Source organism: Mesocricetus auratus, unplaced genomic scaffold (genome assembly GCF_017639785.1).
Source record: "Mesocricetus auratus isolate SY011 unplaced genomic scaffold, BCM_Maur_2.0 Super-Scaffold_6730, whole genome shotgun sequence".
Classification (NCBI taxonomy): domain Eukaryota; kingdom Metazoa; phylum Chordata; class Mammalia; order Rodentia; family Cricetidae; genus Mesocricetus; species Mesocricetus auratus.
Window position 1 is genome coordinate 66024223 of NW_024429184.1, and position 24214 is coordinate 66048436.

The window sequence follows — 24214 nt, forward strand, 5'->3', positions numbered from 1 at the left end:
GCCGCTCACACACATGTGCATAGATCACACACACACACACACACACACACACACACACACACACACACACACACACCTCGTAGTAATGATAAAAGCCTAACCCTTTTCCCTGGCTGGCAGCACTGAGACCAAGCAATACCTGGAACCAATGTAAAAGGCAAGAACCAGCATCCACTTGTAAATTACTGTAAAATACATAAACCAGAAGCCTTTCTCAAAAAGTCTAGGAAGCTGAAAGTTCCCAAATGGGTGCACGGTCAAGCTGGCCAAGCATAGAGAGCTTTATTCCTACGGTAAAAACTGGTTCTACACGAGTTGCTTCCACGCATAGAGAGCTTTATTCCTATGGTAAAAACTGGTTCTACACGAGTTGCTTCCAAGCATAGAGAGCTTTATTCCTATGGTAAAAACTGGTTCTACACGAGTTGCTTCCAAGCATAGAGAGCTTTATTCCTACGGTAAAAACTGGTTCTACACGAGTTGCTTCCACGGTACGGCACCTGTACCTTCAGGGCAGGCTAGAGTTGGCTCCATGACCAAGAGAAAGGACATCAGTAGAGGCTCTTAGGGATGTGGCCCATCCAGGAGCTGAAACAGTAGAAAAAGGACCAAGATGGAGGCCACAAGCTAACACCTTGGGGACATAGGGATCTGGATAAAATAGGTGGCAGCTGAGAACAAGGTGTGAGAAAAGATGTTAGATTAATAAATTGTCTCATTCAAACAAACAAAACCTAAAGGAGTTAAAAATTCACACACACACACACACACACACACACACACACGCACACACACACACCAAACACCTGTAAATGGATGTCAGAACAGCTTTATTCATTACTGCCCAAACTTAGGAGGCAAGATATCCTTTGGTGGGTAAACAGATTAATAAACTGTGATGCATTTAGACAATGGAATATTCTTTAGCGCTAAAAAGAAATGAGCTCTGAAGCCATATAGAACGGGGCAGGGGCACCTTAAACACACATCAAGAAAAGCAAGACTGAAAGGCCCCATTCTCTGAGGTCTCATCTAACTGTAATCTGAGTCAAGGCAATAAAAAGATCAGTGGCTACAAGGGGACCAGGGTACAAGAGAAAGAGACGGTACAGGATTTTAAAAGTGTAATCTCTATTACAGCATGACAACGTGTCCATATTCATACAAGATATACTATCCTGCGAGAGAAACCCTAATGTATCCACTTTAGGTGATTATGATATGTTCCTCAACTGGTTGAGTGAACCATGGTAGTGGGAGATGGTAATAATGGGGGAGGGGGCAGACACGTGATGGCTAGGGGCAAATGACAAATCTCCATACCTACCTCCTAATTTGACTAGGAAGCTAAAACTGGACACAAGGAGAGTGAGAGACTTGAAAAATATGAGCATACCCTAGTTTATCTAGGAAGTTGGGGGCAGGGGAGGGATTATTCCTAAGTAGGAAACAAGATCGGTGGTTTTAAAATTACATTTAAAGCACCCTCCCAGTTAATTCTAACTTCAAACCGACTGGCTACCTGTATTAAAGTCTACTGTAGAAGTATATGTATCTGTTATTTATGTATTTCCGCCTCTGAGGATGCTGGCTCCAAACACATTTGAAATGTTTCCACAGAAACAAAGTCAGTCTTTGTCACATCTGTAAATTAGGTTGCCCAGCAGAGATTTTAAAACCTAACCGGATCCTGATGAAAGATACATAGTAACCTTCTCCCTTTCCCAGAGCTGGCAGGATGAATCAGTTACAACCTTTCCTGTTTTCCTTGCTAACATATCCTTCCTCCCATGCCTGCTCCACCCCCTCTGACTTTCCCCTTCTGTAATCACAGAGTTGTCCCATTTTTTTCTAAATTTGTTATATTTTCTTAGAGGCACATTTGTTCATCCTGATTTTTGATAGTGAAAAGCGATAAGAGTTGGAACAATGAAAAGTATGCATCTACCAATCTGAGAGCCTCAGCAGAAGCCACATAAGCCTGCCTACTCCCTGACTCCCTGAAACTATTTTATTACGGGGGGGGGGGGGGCGCAGACACCGGGGAGGCAGCAAAGCAGCCACTGAGGGCCCTTTGTATTCCTCACTAGAATCAGAACTGCCAGAAAAAGGAAGACTCTACAGTTCTCCATGATGCACAATCTGCACTTGATCCAGAACCCGCAGGGGAACTGTGACTGTGGTGACAAGGCTGGGCCCTGTCCTTCTCAACCTCCCAAGGTCACTGAGTCCTGGGGTCCCTCTTACAAAGGGCTGCGCTGTTCTTTCAAGCCTTTCACAGAACTTCAAGGACATACCTGGAGGACAGCAACCACAGGCACAGTGGGAGACCTGAAGTAAGGCTGGTTTGTGACTGTGGGGACTGGAAGATTTCAGATAGAGGACACACACACACACACATACACACACACACATGAACACCTACACAAACCACCCAGATTCAACAACTACTAGTTCACACACACACACCCTTAAAGGAAAGCTGGTTTGTGACTGTGCAGATTTCAGACGTAGGAGACATGCACACACATACCCCTACCCAAACAACACAAATTCAACAACTACCAATTGAGACTTCTCTGCTATCTCTGCTTCAATTCTAACCTGCCTCCACCACACTCCTCCCACAATAGCTCATGGCTAAATCTGCGATACAGTGGGTTGGGAGATCTAGTAACCATAACCTCCTAAGTGCTTGGACATCCTTCTGAATCAGCACTTTGATCCTCTTTACTCCATCACTCCCTTCAGCATACACACCAGTAGGCTGTGGTATCTTAAGAAAATGCTCCCTCAAAACTCTTGACATACTTGCATGTGCTTCCTGGGTACTGCAGATGTCTCACTGGTCTGTGCCTCAACTCCATTGTTCATCATACCCTTAAGACATCTCAGAAACAAGGAGGGTTTGAATGAACACAAATGCTTAGGCAGTATAATCTATTTATTTGTTATTTTATTTATTTATTGGTTTTTTGAGGCAGGGTTTCTCTGTGGCTTTGGAACCTGTCCTGGAACTCATAGACCAGGTTGGCCCTCGAACTTATTCCAGAATAAGCAATTTGCTTTCAAAATTCCTACTGAAAGTAAGCTTTATTGGTTATCATATTTGAAGACAGTTCTGAAAGCACACTAATTATAACCAATTACATGTTTAAATTATAGTACTTAATGAAATTACAGCACGTGATCCAAGTCCTGACCTACTAACTAACTACACCACTAGCAAAAGCAATACATAAAATTTTAACTTAAAGCTGTAAAATGGACCTTTACTTAGTTTTCCCTAGTAACTCTTTTCTGCATTAGTAACTGCAATCTTCATTCTAGGAAGGGGAAAATAAATTCAGACCTGTATCTGCCTTCATATTCAAACTCAAGAACAAAGTTAGGCTAATGCAGAAAGACCCAGCTCAGTTTGGGATGTAACAGAAAAAGATAAACATTGAATCGCAGAAATGTTTGACGTTCTTAAAAAAAAAAAAAAAAAAAGGACAAGGTCTTACTCAGACTGGTCACAAACTCCAGATCCTCCTATCTCAGCTTTAGAATAAATTCTTGAATCAAGTTTATTTCTGAAAGCTTCACAAGTAAAATAAAAACAATGACTCAACTGGAATACCCACACAGACACATTTTTTAATTTACAATCATATACAATCTTGTTAAACCAAATGCTGATATCAAGCAAAAACTGTAAGCTTCAACAACAAACCTTGAGTGAACATACTCCTTCATGACATAAAAACTCTAGGATGTATCTTCTCCACACATACAGGAAAACAGAGTGAACATACTCCTTCGTGACATAAAAACTCTAGGATGTATCTTCTCCATACATACAGGAAAACAGACTAAGAAAGGCACGCACATATTTTAAAATTAAAAACAACACAGGCACATCCCAGCACTCAGAGACTGGAGCAGGACTGGAACGTCATAGCCACCCTAGACTACACAGAGACGTTATCTGAGGGTGGGGAGGAGACAGCCAGACACGGAGAAATATTACGTTGTGTGAAGTCAGAGCCAAACAGAAGAAGAGAATGTTCCATCCCACCCAGCTCAGAAAACGAGGCAGAGAAACAGGACTATGTGTGCCGGAGAGATGAAAACAAAACACTTCACAAGAAAATCCAAAGCTGCAGATGGTGCTCTCTGCAGTCTGCCTTGTCCCGACAACTTCCTGAGTGAAGTTAGCATTATACATTTTTAAAAACATCTGCCTGCCTGTTATGCATCAAAGCATACTGCTCTCCCTACACCCACTCCCTTAAAAACCTACAATGTTTTTTTCATTGCTATCTTTTTTACTTCCTACTCAACTTCCCAGCCAGCTTTCCAAGACCCTACTTGCAAAACAAGTGGTGACGCTCTGTCTTTAATGATTTGAAAGTCTATTAGAACGAAGAGTTCACATTTACTTAAAAAGCAGATGCATGGGCAGGCCTCACGTTTCCTTTAAAGGTAACTGGTAAATTGTAAAGAAAGAAAAGATGGAAACTCTTTACGCATACTTCATGTCCTGTTTAGATGCAGCAACAGATTAAAAGAAAAACACTAAAAAGAATCACAAGTCAAAGAAGGCTGGTCAATTTCTGGGAAAGCTACCGTCAGAACTGTGAGAAAGAGTAAACCAACTCCAACTAAACTCATCCAGTATCTGGGGGTGCTGTGGCACGGGCTGGGTGGGGGCGGGGCGCTCTAAACAGAAAGGGCTGCAGGTCTTCAGCACAACCAGGGAATAACTATGAGGTCAGTTTTTCTGAATGCCTGCTCACATCGAGGAAAGCAACCAAGTCAGTAGCAGAAACAACCATCACAAAGCAATCGATACTCATCTTGGGATTTAACAAAGCATTGCCACTGGAACCTCACTGCGTAGTTAAAAGCCTAAGTTGGGATCACTGTTTTTATCTCTCTGTAGGAAACAGAGGCTGAAGAGGTGTGTTTGAGATCACCATGTAGGAGGAAGATGAATGCAACTTCGATTCTCACTGCGCAGAAGTGAAAGTGTTTGAAGAGAGGAACTGCAAGTCTGTAGGTGTCTTAGGTGGAACAGAACGAAGAGGGCTCAACAACACTGGGAATGGCTTGTTTGGAAAAAACTTGGTAGCTACTTGCCTATAAAGAGCAAGGTATGGGGGAATTAAACATTGCATCAGGGTTTTATTCCTGGACCACAAGGAGGAATAACTAAAAGCAGAGGAGGGGGCAGGTGAGGCAAGTGTCGGTGCATGAGCTGACGTGATTTTTTAGTTGTGCTGGAAGTATCTGTTCAAATCGGCACATCCAATAGCTTCCTGTGCTGAGTTCTGTTTGCAGGCACTCGGGACACAGCAGGGAACACAAGTGGAAGCACCCTTAGCCACACGGAACCTCTAGAGGCAGACAGCAGATTAGTAATTATATAAGCAGGTAAGTATATGCTACAGGAAGTGTGGGGCTGGATACAGCTTTAAGATAGAAGGAAACATCTGAACAAATACCCAGCGGTGAGGGAGTGAGCAAAGCGCAGAGCCGGGAAGTCAGCAACTAACACACCGCTATCTCAAAATACGTTTACTTTGAAAGGCTTTTGAAGCTAGCAGCTACATTGCCACATAACCTCTCCATCCACATTTCAGGGCTAGCACTCTGGGTGTCACTTCCTGACTGTATCCTACCCAATCGAGAAAACTTCTCCAATAACACAGTGATAGCAAACTGTCGACCAGGTCAGTTTATTTAAGTTGGTGGTACCTGCTGCACACAGAGAAGCCAGCTGCATATTGAAAAACAAAAGCAAAGCACTGTTAGAACATGTTTGTACAAAGCTTCAGACAATTATCTTGTCCTCCAAGCAATAATTGATGCAGCAACTTCCAGACTTGTGATTTAAATCAAAGGTGCTGAAGAATGATTATGAATCATGCAATTAAACTACCAAGCAGGATGTTGCTGAGCGAAGAAATACGCAGCACCATAAAACTGTCAAAAATAAAAACAGTAACTGCCCTGAAAACTGTAAGGAACGTCTTCCTTTGGTATTATAATTTGATCAGCAGGGCTGAGATCTAAGCTCTGCCATTCATTGGTTCTGGGTCTGTCTTTGGACACATCCTTATCTGTAAAGACCAGCAGGACTGACTTTTCAGACTTTTTTCTTTTTCTTTTTGAGACAATCTCTTACCTTGAACTATGAAGCCCAGACTGGCTATCCTCCTGTCTCTGGCTCCTGAGTGCAAAGGTTACAAGCCCACACTTGTAACCACATCCGGCTTCCACCTCTTTCCACCCTGTCTCTGTGTCAAGCGATTGCTTGGATGATGTCTACTCACCTATTTGGGGTGCTCTGGTTTATACACTCTTGCAAAAGGACAGTTCAAAGTAAGCATTCATCCCAAACAGCTCAAGTTTAGCATCAAGTCATAGGAATTGCTTTTCAACGAATCTACTGATTGTCAAAATTAGGCTGCACTCATCCTAAGAAGTATCTTCTTCCACCCTTCCTTTAAAATAGTCTTCAAAACTAAGGTTTATGAGTACGGGGATGTAGTTTGGTTCATGGGCAGACATGTGCTGGGGGGTGGACTGAGGGGTGAGGAGGGTTCAATCCCAAGCACCACAACGGAAGAAAAAGAGAAAGGTGTTTGCAACGTTTAGAAGCTGATCTGAAACAAAGTGATCAGACTACCCTTAGTACTAAAGAACTTTAAGTTCTCAGTTCACAAACACTTGCCTCAAAGGGATCTCCCAATCCTTCAGACAACAGCTCTGAGGAGAGGCTTGGATTCCCAGACACGACAACCTTAGAGATTCATGCTCATCAGAATGCAGAGAGCGAAAATAACCAACATGCGTTGCCAGGCACTAGTATTAGCCCAATCTTCACAGCAACCCTGGAAGATTGCAAGTAACAGCACCATCATTTTACATACCTGAAAGCCACGGCGCACAGAAGCTGAGCAAACTGCTCAAGTTTTTTGGTTAATAAGTATACCGGAGCTCAGGTATTCCAATTTAGAAGCCTGCGCGCTAATCTCCAAGTCCTGCTCCCTACTGGAACCCTGGGGTCCTCTTAACATTCCCTTACTACTCGCAACTTTCTGTTCCGGCGGGCAACCCCAAGTCAAAGTCCTGAACCGAGGCCCAGCCGTGTGTTTTAAGGAACAAAAAGCTGTACACTACCTGAGGTTTCTGGGGGCTTGTGAAGGTCGTGTGCGGAAGCAGTCTAGCCTCCTACCTCCGGAGCAAGTGCGGTGTCCACAGCCGCAGCTCCCGCAGCACCGGTGAGTGGTCTGCGTCCAGTCCCGCCAGGGCCCGCCCACTGGTCCTGCCCGCCTCACTCCCGCGCGCAAATCCGGGGTGTGTGGGGGACAGCCTGGACACACCTGCAGTCACCCGGCTCCCACCGCGCTCCTCGGCGCACACTTACCTCGGGGACCCAGCCCTTGCGCGTGGCAAGCTGGAAGCGCCACACAGCTGCGCCACCCCAGTCCGGCTGGCCCTCAGGGCGCCCCGCCCCCCCCGTCACCGCCCCGCCCACATCCGCGTCCCACCCCTGCCAGTCACCTGGCGCCTGACAAAGGTTTCCGCAGACCGCATCCCGAGAGGTCCCAAGTAAATACGGCCTGCTGCTCCCTCCCCTCCCCCACCCCCCGCAGTGGGGGTTGAACCTGGGAATGTGGGGTGGTGGGGAAGGAAGGGAGGGACACCGGAAGAGGGAAGAGAAGAAAGTCCTAGAGACTTAAAGTGAAGAGACTTGGGGTGGGAAAGACAAAGCTCTTTCTCCAGGGTCCAGCTAAGGTGAATCCTTAGAGTGGCAAGGCTCACTCAGCCAGCCACGAATTAAGTGCGAAGAGTCACTGGGGAAAGGTATTCAGAGGGGCAAAGAAAGTAATTCCTTTACTAACCTCCATCTCAGGCTCTCCTGTTTCCTTTTAAAAATTACAAGGGGTGGGGGGCATGTGGCACAGGCAGTCAGCACTTAACAAGAGGCTCAGGCAGGCTTGACTACACAGTGAGTTCAAGGCCAAACTGGACTACATGTGATTCTGCCGACAGATGGGTGAATGGATGGACAGAAGGACAGATGGGTGGGTAGATGGACAGATAAAGTAGACTCGGGACTTGAAGGCAAAGGGATCATATTCAAGGTCATCCTCTGCTACATGGCCAATTCAAGGGCATCCTGGACTACCTGAGACCCCAGAGTGCGGGGGGGGGGCTAGGGGAGAAGCAGAGGAGGGAGGAAGGAATTATGGGCACTGGCCACAGGTAAGAAATCACACACACACACACACACACCCGCACACACACACACACACACACACACACACACACACACACACGCCCGCTTAAATTATAACCTTTCCCCCTCTAAGAGGGCAGACCTGTCACACCCAAGCCAAGTTTGGCATAGTTAAATAAAATCTGCCAGAGAACTGTCTTAGACTCAGCTCCTGTACTAGGCACCAAAATACTGGACTAAAAATCAAATGTACTTCCTGAAGTCCCACGGCACTAAAATTATCTCACCTTCTCAGTCAGGAAAACGAAAAATACAGAAAATTTCTGAATAGGCCAATAATCCTTCTATCATTTAAACCCTTTAGTTGTTACAAAAATTAATCTTAAGTGATCTGCCGCTAAACAATCAGTTACTTTTCTATCTTCGGTTTCCCCCGTCCCTACCACATTAGGAAAGCAACTTCAAAAATATCTAGTTCCCCTTTTCTATGATTCTCCCTTTTGAGCCTGCTCTGGCTATAAAAACTGCTGGGCTCGCTGGAACGGACACGCCTTTTATGGATTTACTGTAGCTCAAGTCTAGATTAGAAAAATAAAAGCAAATTAAGATCTACAAGTTGCATTTAATTTTCAGTACTGGGGACTGAACCTAGGGCCTCATGCAAGCAAGACAAGTGCTCTGTTGCTGAACCACACCCAAATATTCACCCACCTAATTTCTTTCTTTTTTCTTTTTGACAGCATGAATGTTCATACTATGTTATATGGTTTGTGATTAGGCACATGGATAAAAGAAAGGAAGGGTCCTTGGATTGTCTTAAGTATGAAAGCATTATCTAAGTTTTAAAATGGCATGAATCCACTCATTTGATCAATAGCAACTGAATAAAAGCAGGTCGAAATGGGGCTCCCTTTACCAAAAAAGTAGACGCTGACACACAATAACCATTACTGCAAGAGCTGCAGAAGTGAATGCCAGGACGACAGCCACACTCACAGGGAAGTCACAAAAAACAAAACCCTCAGTTTGCATATCAGTAAAATGAAGGTGGCCTGGTGATCTCAAAATGCCCTTCCTACTAGGCCCAACTCTGAAGAATGAATAGAAGGAATGGCCCATCAGTGTTCATAAAGTAAGTGAGGCCTAAAAACAGAAGAAACCAGGCAGCTTCTGGGATCTACAGCATGGCATCACTCCATTCAGGCTGTTTCCTGAATTTCCCCTGTGTGATAACGATGATATTCTTGTCCAAGATCAAACCTTTGTCCTGTCTTCTTCACAGAGGTCCCTACATCCTCAACTTTCCCCATCTCAGAGTCTCTTCAATGACTTTTCCCCATTTTCACTCCATCTTTGTAAATAGCACAAATTCGGGGAACTCAAGGTCTCCACTCTGATCTGAACCTAATCTACTTTCTGGCAAATCCCCAGCTGTTGTCTTGTATATACAACAGCCAGTGACAGACTGGCTCCTTGACAACACCCACACCATGTAGCCAATAGACCTTAGCTGTCTCTTAGCCCAGAGTATCTTCTTTGTCCTGAGACAATTAGCTCCCAATTGCTACAGTGTTCAACCCCGTAGTCATCTGGGCTGCCTTGTATTGTTCTGTTACTCAAAACGTTTATCTCCAAAACTAAAATGTAAGTTACTTAGTGAATGGACCCAGACCCCAGAAAATACAGGTAGAAAATTTGAGTTTTCAATATCAAGAGGCCTAACTAAAATTCAATATCTAACTACAATTTGGTTTTTCAAGTTATCAGCAACAAGATTCTCGATTTGTTATTATTAAAATAGTACGATGCTGAAACACTGGTTATATCACACTAACCAAAAGCTAAGAGTGGCAATGCTATGTGCTTGACTCACATAAAATTGGGGGGAAAAGTAGTTATTAAATTAGACTTGTGGGCTGGAGAGATAGCTCTGCGGTTAAGAGCACTGGTTCCTCTTCCAGAGGAACAGGGTTCAATTCCCAGCACCTACATGGCAGCTCACAACTCCACAGACATACATGCAGGCAAAACACCAATGCATAATAAATAAACAAATAAATAAGCAAACAAATAAGACTTGTTTTGAAGACTGAATCCTTGAGATACATGGAGACAATAAAAAGTAAATAAAAGAAGTGGTAGTGTGCAAGTTGGGTCCCATGGCCAGAGCACAAAAAAGGAAAATAGTTTGGGTTTCTTTTGTGTTTGTTTTGAAACAGTCTCTCTACATAGCCCCAGCTGTCCTAAAACTTACTATGTAAACCAGGCTGGTCCAGAACTCATAGAGATCCTCCTGCCTCTACCTCCTAAGTGCTGGAATTAAAGGTATGTGCCACCACACCTAGCAAAAAAGAAAATGCTTTATGCACTTTTTCTCTCCATGACCCGAACAAGCGACATACCCATCACAAATGCTTCAAAAGCATGGACCAGTCAGTCTATGATTATTATCAACATTCTTTAGGCTCTCTGTTTCTCTTGCTGTAATTTAACTTCTGATCTTTTTTATTCCCTCATGCAGGTAAGATAATGATGTCTTTCCCTTTTGATTTCAATGAAATTCTCAAGGGTAAAATAAAAGTCACATAACTCGTCTCAGAGTTGGACCAGAAAGGCTTTTAACACTCCAGAGATGAACTTTACAGTTCCCCTTTCAGGGAGCACTATGTATTATTATGGTTGTTAGTACATTTCCTTAACTGTAATCTTACCCAGGTGACAACAGAAGTGGAACCAACTACCAAGCAAGACTGAAAACTGGTTTGCAACTTGTCAATGGCCCCCTGTACTTTAAAAATGTCACTGGCACTTTACAAAGAGTCCTCTGAGCTCTGAAGCCTGGTCCAAATAATCTACAAATCACTACTAACAACAAACTATTATAATGTTCTGGAGGTATAAGAAGTATTAAACAGATAATTCCAACAGCAGTTACTGTGGTTATATCTTATTTATGATTTATTAAAACTTGACTGAGGTTTCAGAAAAGCAAAGTCAGCCTCAAGCTATAGACATCAGGCAAAGGTGACACACACCTTTAATCCTAGGATTCAGGATTAAGAGGTTGACAGATCTGTGTGACTCTAAGGCCACCTAGATCTACAAAGACTGAAACAGTCTTTTTTTGGGGGGGGGGTTGAGACAAGGTTACTCTATATTGTTTTGGAGGCTGTCCTAAAACACGCTGTTTGGTTCTCATTTTTAATAAGTAAATCATAGCAGTATGGTCTGAAGGAACAATCTGCTTTCCATTGTTTAACTCTATATCCCATTAAAATGCAAGCACAATTATACGAAGACATAAATATCGAGCACCCAACAATAAAACAAAATTTACAATACCTGACATCCAATAGTCAATATTGAATATCTGGCATCCAGTATTATAAGACATGCAAGAAAGAAAAGCATAATCCATGAGGATGAGAGAAGTCAACCACTGAAATGGAGCCACACTGTACAAATGTTAGAATTAACAGAATAAGGTATTAAACCACTTTATGAAGGTAATAGAGATAAAATTTTCAGTAGAAATAAGGAGGGAATAAATTTCAGAATCTAACTTTTAGAACTGAAACAGTACAAAATAGCAGTGACTTGGATTAGCACATACTTAGATAAGCGGCACTTCCTAAAATGAACTACATGGAGAAAAGGAATTAAAATGTAAGAAAAAAGAATTCAAGAGTGTGGGTAACATTAATAAGCAGTTAGATCCCCTGCAAAAAATGACATAGAGAAGGAGGTCAGAGGTGACATTTGCAGCAACAGTGGCTGACACTTCCCCACGTTTGGCAAAAGCCTAATTCAATGAATACAGATACATAAAAGCTGAAAGAATTCTTAGCTAACAGACTCATGCAGAAAAGTTCAAGAGATCTCTTCAGACAAAGAAAACAAGCCCAAACTTTTGGAAACACATATCTATACAGGAATGAAAATCACCAGCAACAGAGATAAGTATATATTAAAAAATTAAATCCCCATAAAGACAGCAACTGTCTTAAAATAACAATTATCTACTGTGGACTTTATAGCAGATAACTAAATAAAACGTCTGATCTTAGTGGCACAAAGGCTGGAAGGGCAGAAATGGACATAAGCCACTGTGAGTGTCCTGACTGATGAACATGAGCCACTGTGGTGTCCTGAAGAAGCAACATGCAGTGCCTCAAGTGAATTGCATGAGGATGAAACAGGCATGTAACCCCTAGAAAGGCCATAAAATGAGAGAATTTGTAAAAAAAAAATTCTTTCCAGCAGCATCAGAGGAAGGCCTGAGCTTCAGGCCTGCAGCAGCAGCATCAGAGGTAGGCCCGGAGCAGCCTACATCAGTGAGAGGCCGCAATCCCAGGCTGGAAGCAGCTTCAGAGGAAGGTCCAAGCTTCAGGCCTGGAACAGTGTCAAGGGAGCCAGGAGCCCCAGACCTGGGAGCAGTGTCAGAGGGAGGCCCCAGCCTCAGACCCAGGAGCAAGGAGTAATCGGGTGAGATGACAGCAGAAGACTCCAGCAGTAGCTTCCATAAACTATCGCAAAAGTACCCCTGGGAAAGAGCACCTGTGTCCCCGCCAGATTCCACTGCCATTTCTCGCTTGGAGATACCCTGCTACTACATTGACCGCTGGACCCTCCACCCCACCTACACCTCCAATGGGAGAAGCGACGATTGTCCACTGGAGCTGTAGCCCTACCTGCACCTCAAGGAGTGACCACCTGAGCACTGGGCCCACTTCCTCCAGGAGGAGCGTTCACCAAATTCTCAGCTCTACTTGTGCCTGAAGGAGCAGTCAATGAGCCACAGCCCACAACTACACCAACTGGAGAAAGAGAGAACCCCTGAAGCACAAGCTCCACCTATACCAATTAGAAGAAGAGATGCATAGACAACAAGGTAAGAGCAAACTCAACAATTTAAAGAGCAAGACGGCACCACTAGAAATCAGTGGTGCTACAACAAGACTGAACATCCTAACACAGACGAAGTAGAAGAAAATGACCTAAAAAATAATTTTATGAGAATGAGAATCCCTTAAAGAGGAAACAAAAAATTCTCCTACAGAAATGGAGGAAAAGACAAGCAAAAAATTGGAAGATATCAACAAATCTCTTAAAGAAAACCAAGAAAAAGCAATCAAACAAAGTGAAGGAAACAATTCAAGATAAAATCTGAAATAGAGGCAATAAAGAAAACACAAACTGAGACAATTCTGGAAATGAAAAATCTGGGTAAATGATCAGGAACCACAAATGCAAGCATAAACAACAGAATACAAGAAATGGAAGAGCGAATTTCAGGCATTAAAGATACAACAGAAGAAATAGATTCATCAGTCAAAAAAAAATCTTAAATCCAACAAATCCTGAACACAAAACATGCAGGAAATCTGGGACACCATGAAAAGACCGAACCTAAGAATAATAGGTATAGAAGGAAAGAAGTTCAACTCAAAGGCACAGAAAATATATTCAACAAAATCACAGAAGAAAACCTTCCCAACCTAAAGAAGGGCATACCTATGAAAATACAAGAGGCTTACATAACATTGGATAGACTGGACCAAAATAAGTCTCCTCCCGACATAATAATCAAAACACTAAACATACAGAATAAAGAAAGAATATTAAGAGCTGCAAAGGAGAAAGGCCAGGTAATATACAAAGGCAGACCTATGAGAATTACAACTGATTTCTCAATGGAAACAATGAAAACCAGAAGGTCCTGGTCAGATGTTATGCAGACACTAAGGGACCACAGATGATAGTCCAGACTTCTTTACCCAGCTAAGCTTTCAGTAACCATAGATGGAGAAAACAAGATATTCCATGATAAAACCAAATTTAAACAACACCTATCCACAAACCCAGTCCTACAGAAAGTACAGAAGGAAAATGCCAAGAAGATCACCTATGTTCACAAGAACACAGGAAATAGATGAGCTTACAGCAGCAAATCCCAAAGAAAGGAATTGAACACACAATGCCATCACCAACAACAAAAACAAAAATAATAGGAGCTAGCAATCACTGGTCATTAATATCCAGTAATATAAATGGTCTCAATTCACCTATAAAAAGACACAGGCTAGCTGGGCGGTGGTGGCACACACCTTTAATCCCAGCACTTGGGAGGCTGAGGCAGGTGGGTCTCTATGAGTGTGAGACCAGCCTGGTCTGCAAGAGCTGGTTCCAGGACAGCCTCCAAAGCCACAGAGGAACCCTGTCTCAAACCCCCCCCCAAAAAAATACACAGGCTAACAGACTGGATACAAAACCAGAATCCATCCTGCTGCTGCACACAAAAAACACAACTCAAACTCACAGTCAGACATTGCCGCAGAGTAAAGGATTGGGAAAAATTTTCCAATCAAATGGACCTAAGAAACAAGCTGGTGTAACTATCCTAAATATCTAACAAAATAGACTTCAAACTAAAATCAATCAGAAAAAATTGAAATCAATCAAAAAAGATAAAAGAAGGTCATTTCACCTTCACAATCAAGAGGAAATCTCAATCCTGAACGTCTGTGCCCTAAACACAAGGGCTCCTGCATTTGTAAAAGAAACATTAAAGCTTAAATCACAAATCAAGCCCCACACACTAATAGTGGGAGACTTCAACACTCCACTCTCACCACTGGACAGATCTGCCAGACAGAAGCTTAACAGAGAAATAAGGTTATGACTCAAATGGACTTAAAAGACATCTATAGAACATTCCACCCAAGCATAAAAGAATATACTTTCTTTTCAGCATCTCACGGAACTTTCTCAAAAAACAGCCACATACTTGGTAACTAAGCAAACCTCAACAGATACAAAAAAATTGGAATAAACCCCTGTACCGTATCAGATCACCACAGCTTAAAGTTAAAATTCAACAGCAACATTAATTTCAGAAAGTTCACAGACACATGGAAATTAAACAATGATCAACTGAACCACCACTGGGTCAAGGAAGAAATAAAGAAAGAGATAAAAGACTTCCTAAAATTTAATGAAAATGACTTCAATTGTGATACCCAAACAGTTCTGAAAGGAATGTTCATAGCACTAAATGCCTACATAAAGAAGTTGGAAAAAAATACACTCTAGTGAATTAACAGAACAACTGAAAGCTCTGGGACAAAAGAAGCAAACTCACCCAGAAGGAGCAGATGGCAAGAAATAGTCAAATTAAGGGCTGACATCAATAAAATAGAAACAAGGAAAACAATGCAAAGAATCGGTGAGACAAAAAGCTGCTTCTTTGAGAAATTCAACGAAATGTACAACCCTTTATCCAAACTAACCAAAAGACACAGAGATAATACCCAAATTACAAAATCAGAAACAAAAAGGGGGCATAATAACAGACACTGAGGAAATCCAGAGAATCATCAGGTCATACTTGAAAATCCTGTACTCCACAAAATTGGAAAACTTTAAGGAGATGGACAATTTTCTAGATAAGCACCACATACCAAAATTAAATCAAGAACAGATAAACAACTTAAATACACCTATAACCCCTAAGGAAATAGAAACAGTTATCAATAGTCTCCCAACCAAAAAAAGCCCAGGCCCAGATGGATTCAGTGAGGAATTCTACCAGATGTTCAAAGAAGATCTAATACCAACACTCCTCAAATTATACCACACTATAGAAACAGAAGGAACATTGCCAAACTTTTTATGAGGCCACAATTACCCTGATACCCAAACCACACAAAGACACAACTAAGAAAGAGAATTACAGACCAACATCCCTCATTAACATAGATGCAAAAATACTCAATAAAATACTGGCAAACCGAATTCAAGAACGCATCAGAAAAATCATCTACCATAACCAAGCAGGATTCACACCAGAGATGCAGGGATGGTTCAACATATGAAAATCCATCAATGTAATCCACCACATAAACAAACTGAAAGAAAAAAACCCACATGATCATCTCACTAGATGCTGGAAAAGCCTTTGACAAAATTCAACCCCCCTTCATGATAAAGGTCTTGGAGAGAATAATGATTCAAGGAACATACCTAAACATAATAAAGGCAATATACAGTAACCCAACAGCCAACATCAAACTAAATGGAGAGAAATATAAAGCAATTCCACTAAAATCTGGAACAAGACAAGGCTGTCCACTCTTTCCATATCTATTCAACATAGTACTCAAAGTTCTAGCTAGACCAATAAGACAACAAAAGGAGATCAAAGGGATACGAATTGAAAAAGAACTCAAACTCTCACTATTTGTTGATGATACCATAGTTTCCATAAGTGACTCCAAAAATTCTACCAGAGAACTCCTACAACTGATAAACACCTTCAGTAATGTAGCGGGACACAAAAAATCAGTAGCCCTCCTATATACAGATGACAAATGGGCTGAGAAGGAAATCAGAGAAACATCACCCTTCACAATAGCCACAAATAACATAAAATATCTCGGGGCAACTCTAGCCAAACAAATGAAAGACCTGTATGACAAGAACTTCAAGTCTTTGAAGAAAGAAACTGAAGATAGCAGAAAATGGAAAGATCTCCCATGCTCTTGGATAGGTAGGATCAACATAGTAAAAATGGCAATCTACCAAAAGTAATGTACAGACTCAATACACATGAAATAAAATAAATCTAAAATTTTTCTTTAATCACACACCCGTTACTGAGGGCAGGGTTGTGTACCTATAGTACAGCTGATGGGAAGTTGAAAGGTAAGAGGATTGCATGACCCCAGGGGTTATTGCCCGGGCAACACTGTAAGACTTCATCACAAAAGACATAAAGAAACAAAGAAAGACTTTAACAACATCCCACTGAGAGTTGAAAAAGCAATCTCTCTGTCAGTCTCCTCTTGTCTTCTGTATTTTCAGCAAGATATAACTCTACTTCTTCTGCAAGAACAGCAGGCTCCAAATAAAACACAGCTTTCCTTTATATACAAAATAGTTCTCAGCTCTCTGGAGATGAAAGTCTTGCTCAGCCTTGAAGCTATAATTCAAATACAGTCACCTTCAGGAGGTTTCCTCATTCCTATCAACATTTTAGCTGCATCTCTTGCCTTCCACTTAGTAATCTGTGATTGTTTACCCTCTCTTAGACAACTGCCATCAACAGCCATATGTCATTCATCTTATCATTCCCACAGTCCCTAGTTTTAAGCTGGTTGTAATAACAGCTCAATAAAAAGAAAAAGAAAATTTTGTAAAGAAAGAATTCTGAACATATAATTTTCTTGATGTGACTTTCTACTATTCCAATAATTTCTATATAAATGATACATGTACACTGCTTTAAATGCTGATTTACATAGATTTTACTATTACAGTGAAGAGACTACATTCTATAAATAGAATTACTAAGATACTATAATTATATCCAGATCCATTTAGCAGTGGTCCAGAGGAAATAAAATTTGATAAACAATTAGATACTGCTCTTGAAAGGAAACAAAATCTTTAAATTTGACATCCAACTGAATCTGTGCCCTAACCCTAGGCAATCAGTTATTTTTCTATTAATCTTACATGAAGAAATGGGCTGTATTCATAATATGCTGAGTAATTTTATATGACACTGGAATTCAGGGTAGACCCTTGGGCTTAAATTTGTCTAAAATGATTTATATGATATGGCTAGTAGTTTTTAATTCATGGTTAACTGTTACTCATCTTCCTTTTTAAAATGTTGTATATTCAGACTTCATTAATAGAGACATACTACAGACACAACCACCCAATGTGGTCATGAGACTCTTGCTTTGTTTTTTTGGAGTTTTCTCACAAGCACTCAGAATTCTCCTCGTGGGACTCTGTTCTGACAGAGTTGATTAAAGGATTCCTTTAAGTGGCTTAAAAATAGGTTGTGCATGGCTTACAAATAGGTATATGACTGTGATCTCCAAAACTCAGGAGGCAGAGGCAAGAGAATTGTCATGAGATGAAGGCCAGCCTGGTCTACACTGTGAGTTGCAGCCAGTGTAAGATAGTAAGATTGCCAAAAAATAAAATAAGATGCACATTTATTAAGTTCTTTTTAAGTAGTCACATTAGTGGTGTGGTAATAGTGTTATTATCATACTGAGAATTTGTTTGTCCTATAGGCTAAGAAAATATTATGAGCAGTGGTGGAGCATGCCTTTAATACCAACACTCGGGAGGCAGAGGCAAGCAGATCTCTTGAGTTCAAGGCCAGCCTGGTCTACAGTGTGAGTTCCAGGTCAGCCATTGCAGAGAAACCCTGTCTCAAAAATAAATAAATAAATAAATAAATAAATAAACGAACACAAAAGAAAAAAATGATGTCCTACAACCAGGCATTTTAGCTGGGCACTAGAAGCCGTTCTGCAATCCCAGTGCTTGGGGTTAAAACCAGGAAGGTTAGTAGTTCAAGGACAGCTCCAAGGATACATAAGACTCTGCCTCTGTCAAACAAATAAAGAAATTCAGAAGTTTATAAAGATGCCACGAAACTTACAAAATAACTAAAAAATTAAATCTAGATGGTATTAGGGAACTAAATAGTTATTTTGAAAATTGGTTTTAAAAAGCAGAATCAAGCTTCCATTCTACCTTTTCAATAAGAAGTGCAGCCCAAGGCAGTCAGCCACACGAACTAAGTGTCAACAGGAGGGTTTGTGTTCAAAAAAGAATTGCAGCTAGTGAATAAAGAAGAGAAAGACAGGCTGGATAGAATTCAATGGTAAATCATTGCTTAGCATATGTAAGGCCCTGGGCCCAATCACAGGCACCCAAAAAGGACAAAAATAAAACCCTTTCCATTGAATTAATGTATGAATTATTATGTGTACATAGTGATCACCAATGGCTATGAACATCATAAAAGGACAGCTGACTGAACGTCTTACTTCCTAATCGGATAAAACATCAATTATAAATACTCTTTCCCCAAAAAAATATCTTCCATTTTATAGGAAACAGGGTCACAAGCAAAGGAAAGTGACATAAAAATATAAGCAGAAACAATCGGTGGAAAATTCAGGTCAAATGACCTCATTTCTTCATTCTTCAAATTGTAAAGAAGAAAGAAAGGTAGTGAATTGAGTAAAAGACTTAAAAAGAGCTATTGCTTGTATTATGTGGCTTTATTTGTCTATTAATCAGACTATAAAAACTCATAAAATATGAGGCAGTTGGGAGAAATCCGAACATGACTGGATATTCATCCAGTGACATTAAGAATAAATGATTTTCTAATGTGGCACTTTCTTCAAGAGTGTGGACTGTAAAGATAATGCTTAAACATGGGTTAAAAACAACTAGTGTCTGGATTAGTTTCCAAACAAGGTGTGGAGGGAGCAGGGAGAGGGGAGGACAATTAGCAGAAGCAGCTATATTTAGATCACTGCTAAAACTGGTTACAGAGTTAATTATATACTTCAAACCACTTTTCAATGTTTGAGATTTCCTGCAAGACCACTGCTTTTCATTTTAAGCCCACCTGTGTCATGCTTTTCTTTTTATTTTTATTTATTTATTTATTTATTTTTTGGTTTTACGAGACAGGGTTTCTCTGTATTGATTTCGAGGCTGCCGGTCCAGCCCAGCCTCAAACTCACCGAGATCCACCTGCCTCTGCCTCCCAAGTGCTGGGATTAAAGGCGTGCGCCACCACTGCCCGGCTTCTTTTTAATTTTTTAGAAATATGCATACATCTTATTTACTTTTCCTTAAAACAAAACCATAGCCAGGGTCTCCCTCTGTAGTTGGAACGGGCCTCTGATCCCTCAGCAGTCCTCCTGCCTCGGCCTCCTAAGCACTGGGACTGCCATCACTAGCCACCAGATCTGAGCCGTGTGCTTATTTTATTTCTAAGGCAGCAGCACTGTTAGCGACATAAAAATACACATAATTGTTAAAAAATAAATAAACACCATATGATTTAGCTCTAAGCTGAACAGTATAACACTAAGCAATCTTCAAAATATCGTCACAAACTTCTGGAGGCCCCTAAGTCCTCTTCAGGTAGTCTGTAAAGTCAGAATATCTTTTAGTAATTCTAAGACATTGTTTGCCCTTTTTACTGTGGTACATTTTCACTGATGGTAAAACAACAGTCGTAAGAACCTCTGGTTCCCCAGCAAGAGTCACTGCACTCCTGGCTACATACTTGGTGTAAAAAGGGTGGGTGCTGGGGATAAAGAGACGGTTCAGCAGTTCAGAGCACACACTGTCCATGATCACTTTCCAGCATGGCTCACCATGACCTTCATCTCCAGCTCTAGAGGGTCTGATACATTCTTATGGCCTCCAGGGACACATGGACTCATGTGCACATAGTCACAAGCAAACAAGTTCAAGCTGGCACGAGCACTCGGCACATGGACACACACACACACACAGGCACACACGCACACACACTCACACACACACGCACACACGCGCATACACATGCACACACTCACACACACGCACACTCACACACACTCACACACACCATACACACACTCACACACATACACTCACACACACACACAATCTTTTTGAAAAGGTAGGTATTAGGCCTAAAGCTCAGAGGCTAAGTGATTTCCTGATGTATATGAGGCCCTGATTTCAATCCATAGCACTACTATCTTAAAAGACAGACAGACAGACAGACAAAAAGAATGTTGCAGGTAGAGCAGTGTAAATTATTAATTTTTAACCTTGATCTTAATATTCTGTATGACAAATAGGGCATACACATAACACACTTCTCTTAAATACTAAAGTCTACTGACTGCAGGAAAACACCAGATTTACTTGAAAAGATCACTGGCAGACAATGGCATTTGCCAATTAGTACTTAGCAAATATTTTCTTGAAAATGAACAAATGGAGACTGTCACATCAAGGAAAATGAAGTGTTTGTTGTCAATGGCAGATATTCCTCAAGCTTTCAAACAAAACTTAAGTGTTTTGGAAAATCTGTTTCTTGCCACCATGATCCTATCTGCTCCCCACACCCCACCAAGAGAAGTTTATTGATGCACTCAGTGATATTAAATCAGTGGCTTTAAAAATATTTTTCAATGAAATATAACAACATTGAAAAGATCTGCATAAATCAATGAACTAATACTTTCCAAATGACTAATGCATGGAACTATAAGACCACACAGGCATCAAAATCCACTCCAAATACAAGTGACTAAATAGGTTGGATGGTGGCCCTCAAAGGGATCTGAAAATGAGACCCCCCCAGATTATCTAAGCGACAAGTGTCCTTACAGGGAATAGAAAAGGAGAAGGCAGAGAAAGGCCTTGTGAATGTAGCAGCAGACACTAGACACTGGAAGCAGTAGAATGGACCATCCCTCAGTGGTTGAGTTCAGACTTCCTTGGCCTGCATAACTGTAAGAGAATAGGGACCGTGAGTGAACCTGTGAATAAAGTGGTCACTGTGCAAACACGAGTCCACGTCCTCAGAATCCACAGAAATGGTCACGTGGCACATAAAACACCAGAGCTGGGGAAGACACGGGAAGATCCCAGAAGCTAGCTAGCAGGCACTAGCTGTAGCCATGAGCTCCAGATTCCGTGAGAGACCCTTTTCTAAAAAAACAAAAAACAACAAACAACAACAACAAAAAAAACGGGGAGGGGAGAGGAAGCAACTGAGGAAAAGTTAACCTTTGAACTCTAAAAGTGACCTCAAGACTGAACAGATGTGTGCACACGTGTTGGTGAATTGGATGAGAATGGTCTCCTAGTCTCATGTTTGAATGTTTGGTTCCCAGGCAGTGGAACTGTTTGGGAAGGGTTAGGAGGCGTGGTAGTGCTGGAGGAGGCGTGTCACTGGGGATGGGCTTTGAGGTGTCAAAAGCCCAGGACGGGCCCTGTCTCATTCTTTCTACCTCCTGCCAGTGACCAGGATGTAAGTAAGTCACAGAAACATGTCTGCCCTCCTGCCTGCAGCCACATGTCCCTCCAGGATATTCATGGACTAACTCTGAAACTGTAAGGAAGCTCCCAGTAGAGCGTTCATTTCTAAGTTGCCTTGGTCATGGTGGTCTCTTAGCAGCAATAGAACAATAGTAAACAGAATATAGTAAAGTCAATGTGAGATGAGAAATGTCAGCTGTTTTAAGTCACCCAGTTTGGCTTGATTTGTTAATGGTACTACTACAAAATTAACACCATGGCCAGTGACCTTAATTAATGTGACTGAGTAAGAGAATATTTACACAGATTAATGATTTATATTGCTTCTTTTTTGTTTGCTTGTGTTTTTTTTTTTTGTTTGTTTGTTTGGTTGGTTTTTTAAAACAGGAACTCACTCTGTAGACCAGGCTTGCTTCAAATTCAGAGATCTGCCTGCCTTTGCCTCATGATTGCTAGGATTAATGGTGTGAGCCACTATGGCCGCCTGGCTGTGACTCCTAATTTTAAGAAACTACCAGGCTGGGCGTTGGTGGCCCAGGCCTTTAATCCCAGCACTCGGGAGGCAGAAGCAGGCAGATCTCTGTGAGTATGAGGCCAGCCTGGTCTACAGAGCAAGTTCCAGGACAGCCTCCAAAACAATACAGAGAAACCCTGTCTTGAAAAACCAAAAAGAAAAAGAAGGAGGAGGAGGAGGAGGAAGAGGAAGAAGAAGAAGAAGAAGAAGAAGAAGAAGAAGAAGAAGAAGAAGAAGAAGAAGAAGAAGAAGAAGAAGAAGAAGAAGAAAAACTACTACTTATTAGGTAGGCATCTGTAATCCTAGCATTTGGGAACAGAGGCAGGAAGTCAAAACCAGCTTGGCTACATAGTAAGTTGGACTCACATAACAAAACAAAACCCTGTCTCAAAAATACTGAATAATGAGGCTGAAGAGATGGCTCAATTTTTTTTTTTTTTTTTTTTTTTGGTTTTTACGAGACAGGGTTTCTCTGTATTGTTTTGGAGGCTATCGGTCCAGCCCGGCCTTGAACTCACAGCCCTGCCTCTGCCTCCTGAGTGCTGGGATTAAAAGAGTGCGCCACCACCGCCCGCAGAGATGGCTCAGTTGTTAAGTGGACTTGCTGCTTTCCCAAAGGTTCCAAGCTTGGTTCCCAGCTGCAACTGCATGTCCAGGGCATCTAACTTCCTCTTTTGGCCTCCTCTATCATCCACACTTAACACATAAAAATAAATCTTGAGAAAACCAAATTAAAACAACAATAACAACAAAAGTCTACCACTTACCAAGCTTTGGGAAAATAGCTACAATTTTATTAAAGGCCTTTAAAATATCTTAGCTTTTCCAATTCTACATCTTCTGAGGCATGATCATTTTTTATGCCCTCCAATCCAAACAACACACTGAAGTACTGTAAATACAAAATCAAGAAGGATTTAGTAGCAACTAATAAGCAGATATTAAAGGGATTTGTATATGTTAAAGCTAACCATAATTTCTCTTAGCTTTGTAACAGTTATTTTTCCATAAAATTTAGTTTATATTAACAAGCAATGAGGCATTTTCTCCTTTTTGTAGATTTTTTTTGCCTTAGAATAAATTTACTTTATTTGAAAGTGACAGACAATTTACAGACCAAATATTTACTATTTTTTCTTTTCTGAACAGCAACAAAAATAATTACAATGACAAAAGAAAAAAATCTATCTGTAACGTAAGCTAATTGAGGTTGAATTTAGGTAGCACTTTTGAAGATTTCCTCCCTATATTTCATGTGTCCCTACCCTCTCTTCCTATTCCCCTTCTTCCTTCCTTCTATCCCTCTGTCTTTCATCTCTTCAATTCTTTCATATTGTCTTTACTTTCTACACCCAGTCTCCACGAACTGGCTACAAACATCTAACAGGAATTTTAATTCTAGCATAGGAATCATTATGGCAATGAAAATTTCGATTCGGTTACTCAATGTCCATTTTTCATATTGGTCCATAATCTCATTTGTAAGAGCAGGATATTTAACATTTAAAATAATCTGTGAATCATTAATTCCTATGTGTTAAAAATAACTGGCAATGCTCTCGAAATCTTGAAAAGGTAAATAGGTTCTTCCATTG

The 24214-nt window shown here is 41.2% G+C and overlaps 1 protein-coding gene across 2 annotated transcripts in view; it reads right to left on the reverse strand.

The window, feature by feature from the left end:
* Window positions 1–24214, reverse strand: part of LOC101832863 (serine/threonine-protein kinase Sgk3) — a 114159-nt gene that overhangs the window by 50171 nt on the left and 39774 nt on the right. Inside the window, exon 1 of one of the 2 annotated variants that reach the window (XM_040741455.1) lies at window positions 7418–7494. The exons of the other annotated variant lie outside the window; for it this stretch is intronic. The gene's annotated coding sequence lies outside the window, so the exon portion shown is untranslated. Of the gene's footprint in view, window positions 1–7417; window positions 7495–24214 lie in introns of those variants that run through there. 2 annotated transcript variants of the gene reach the window in all.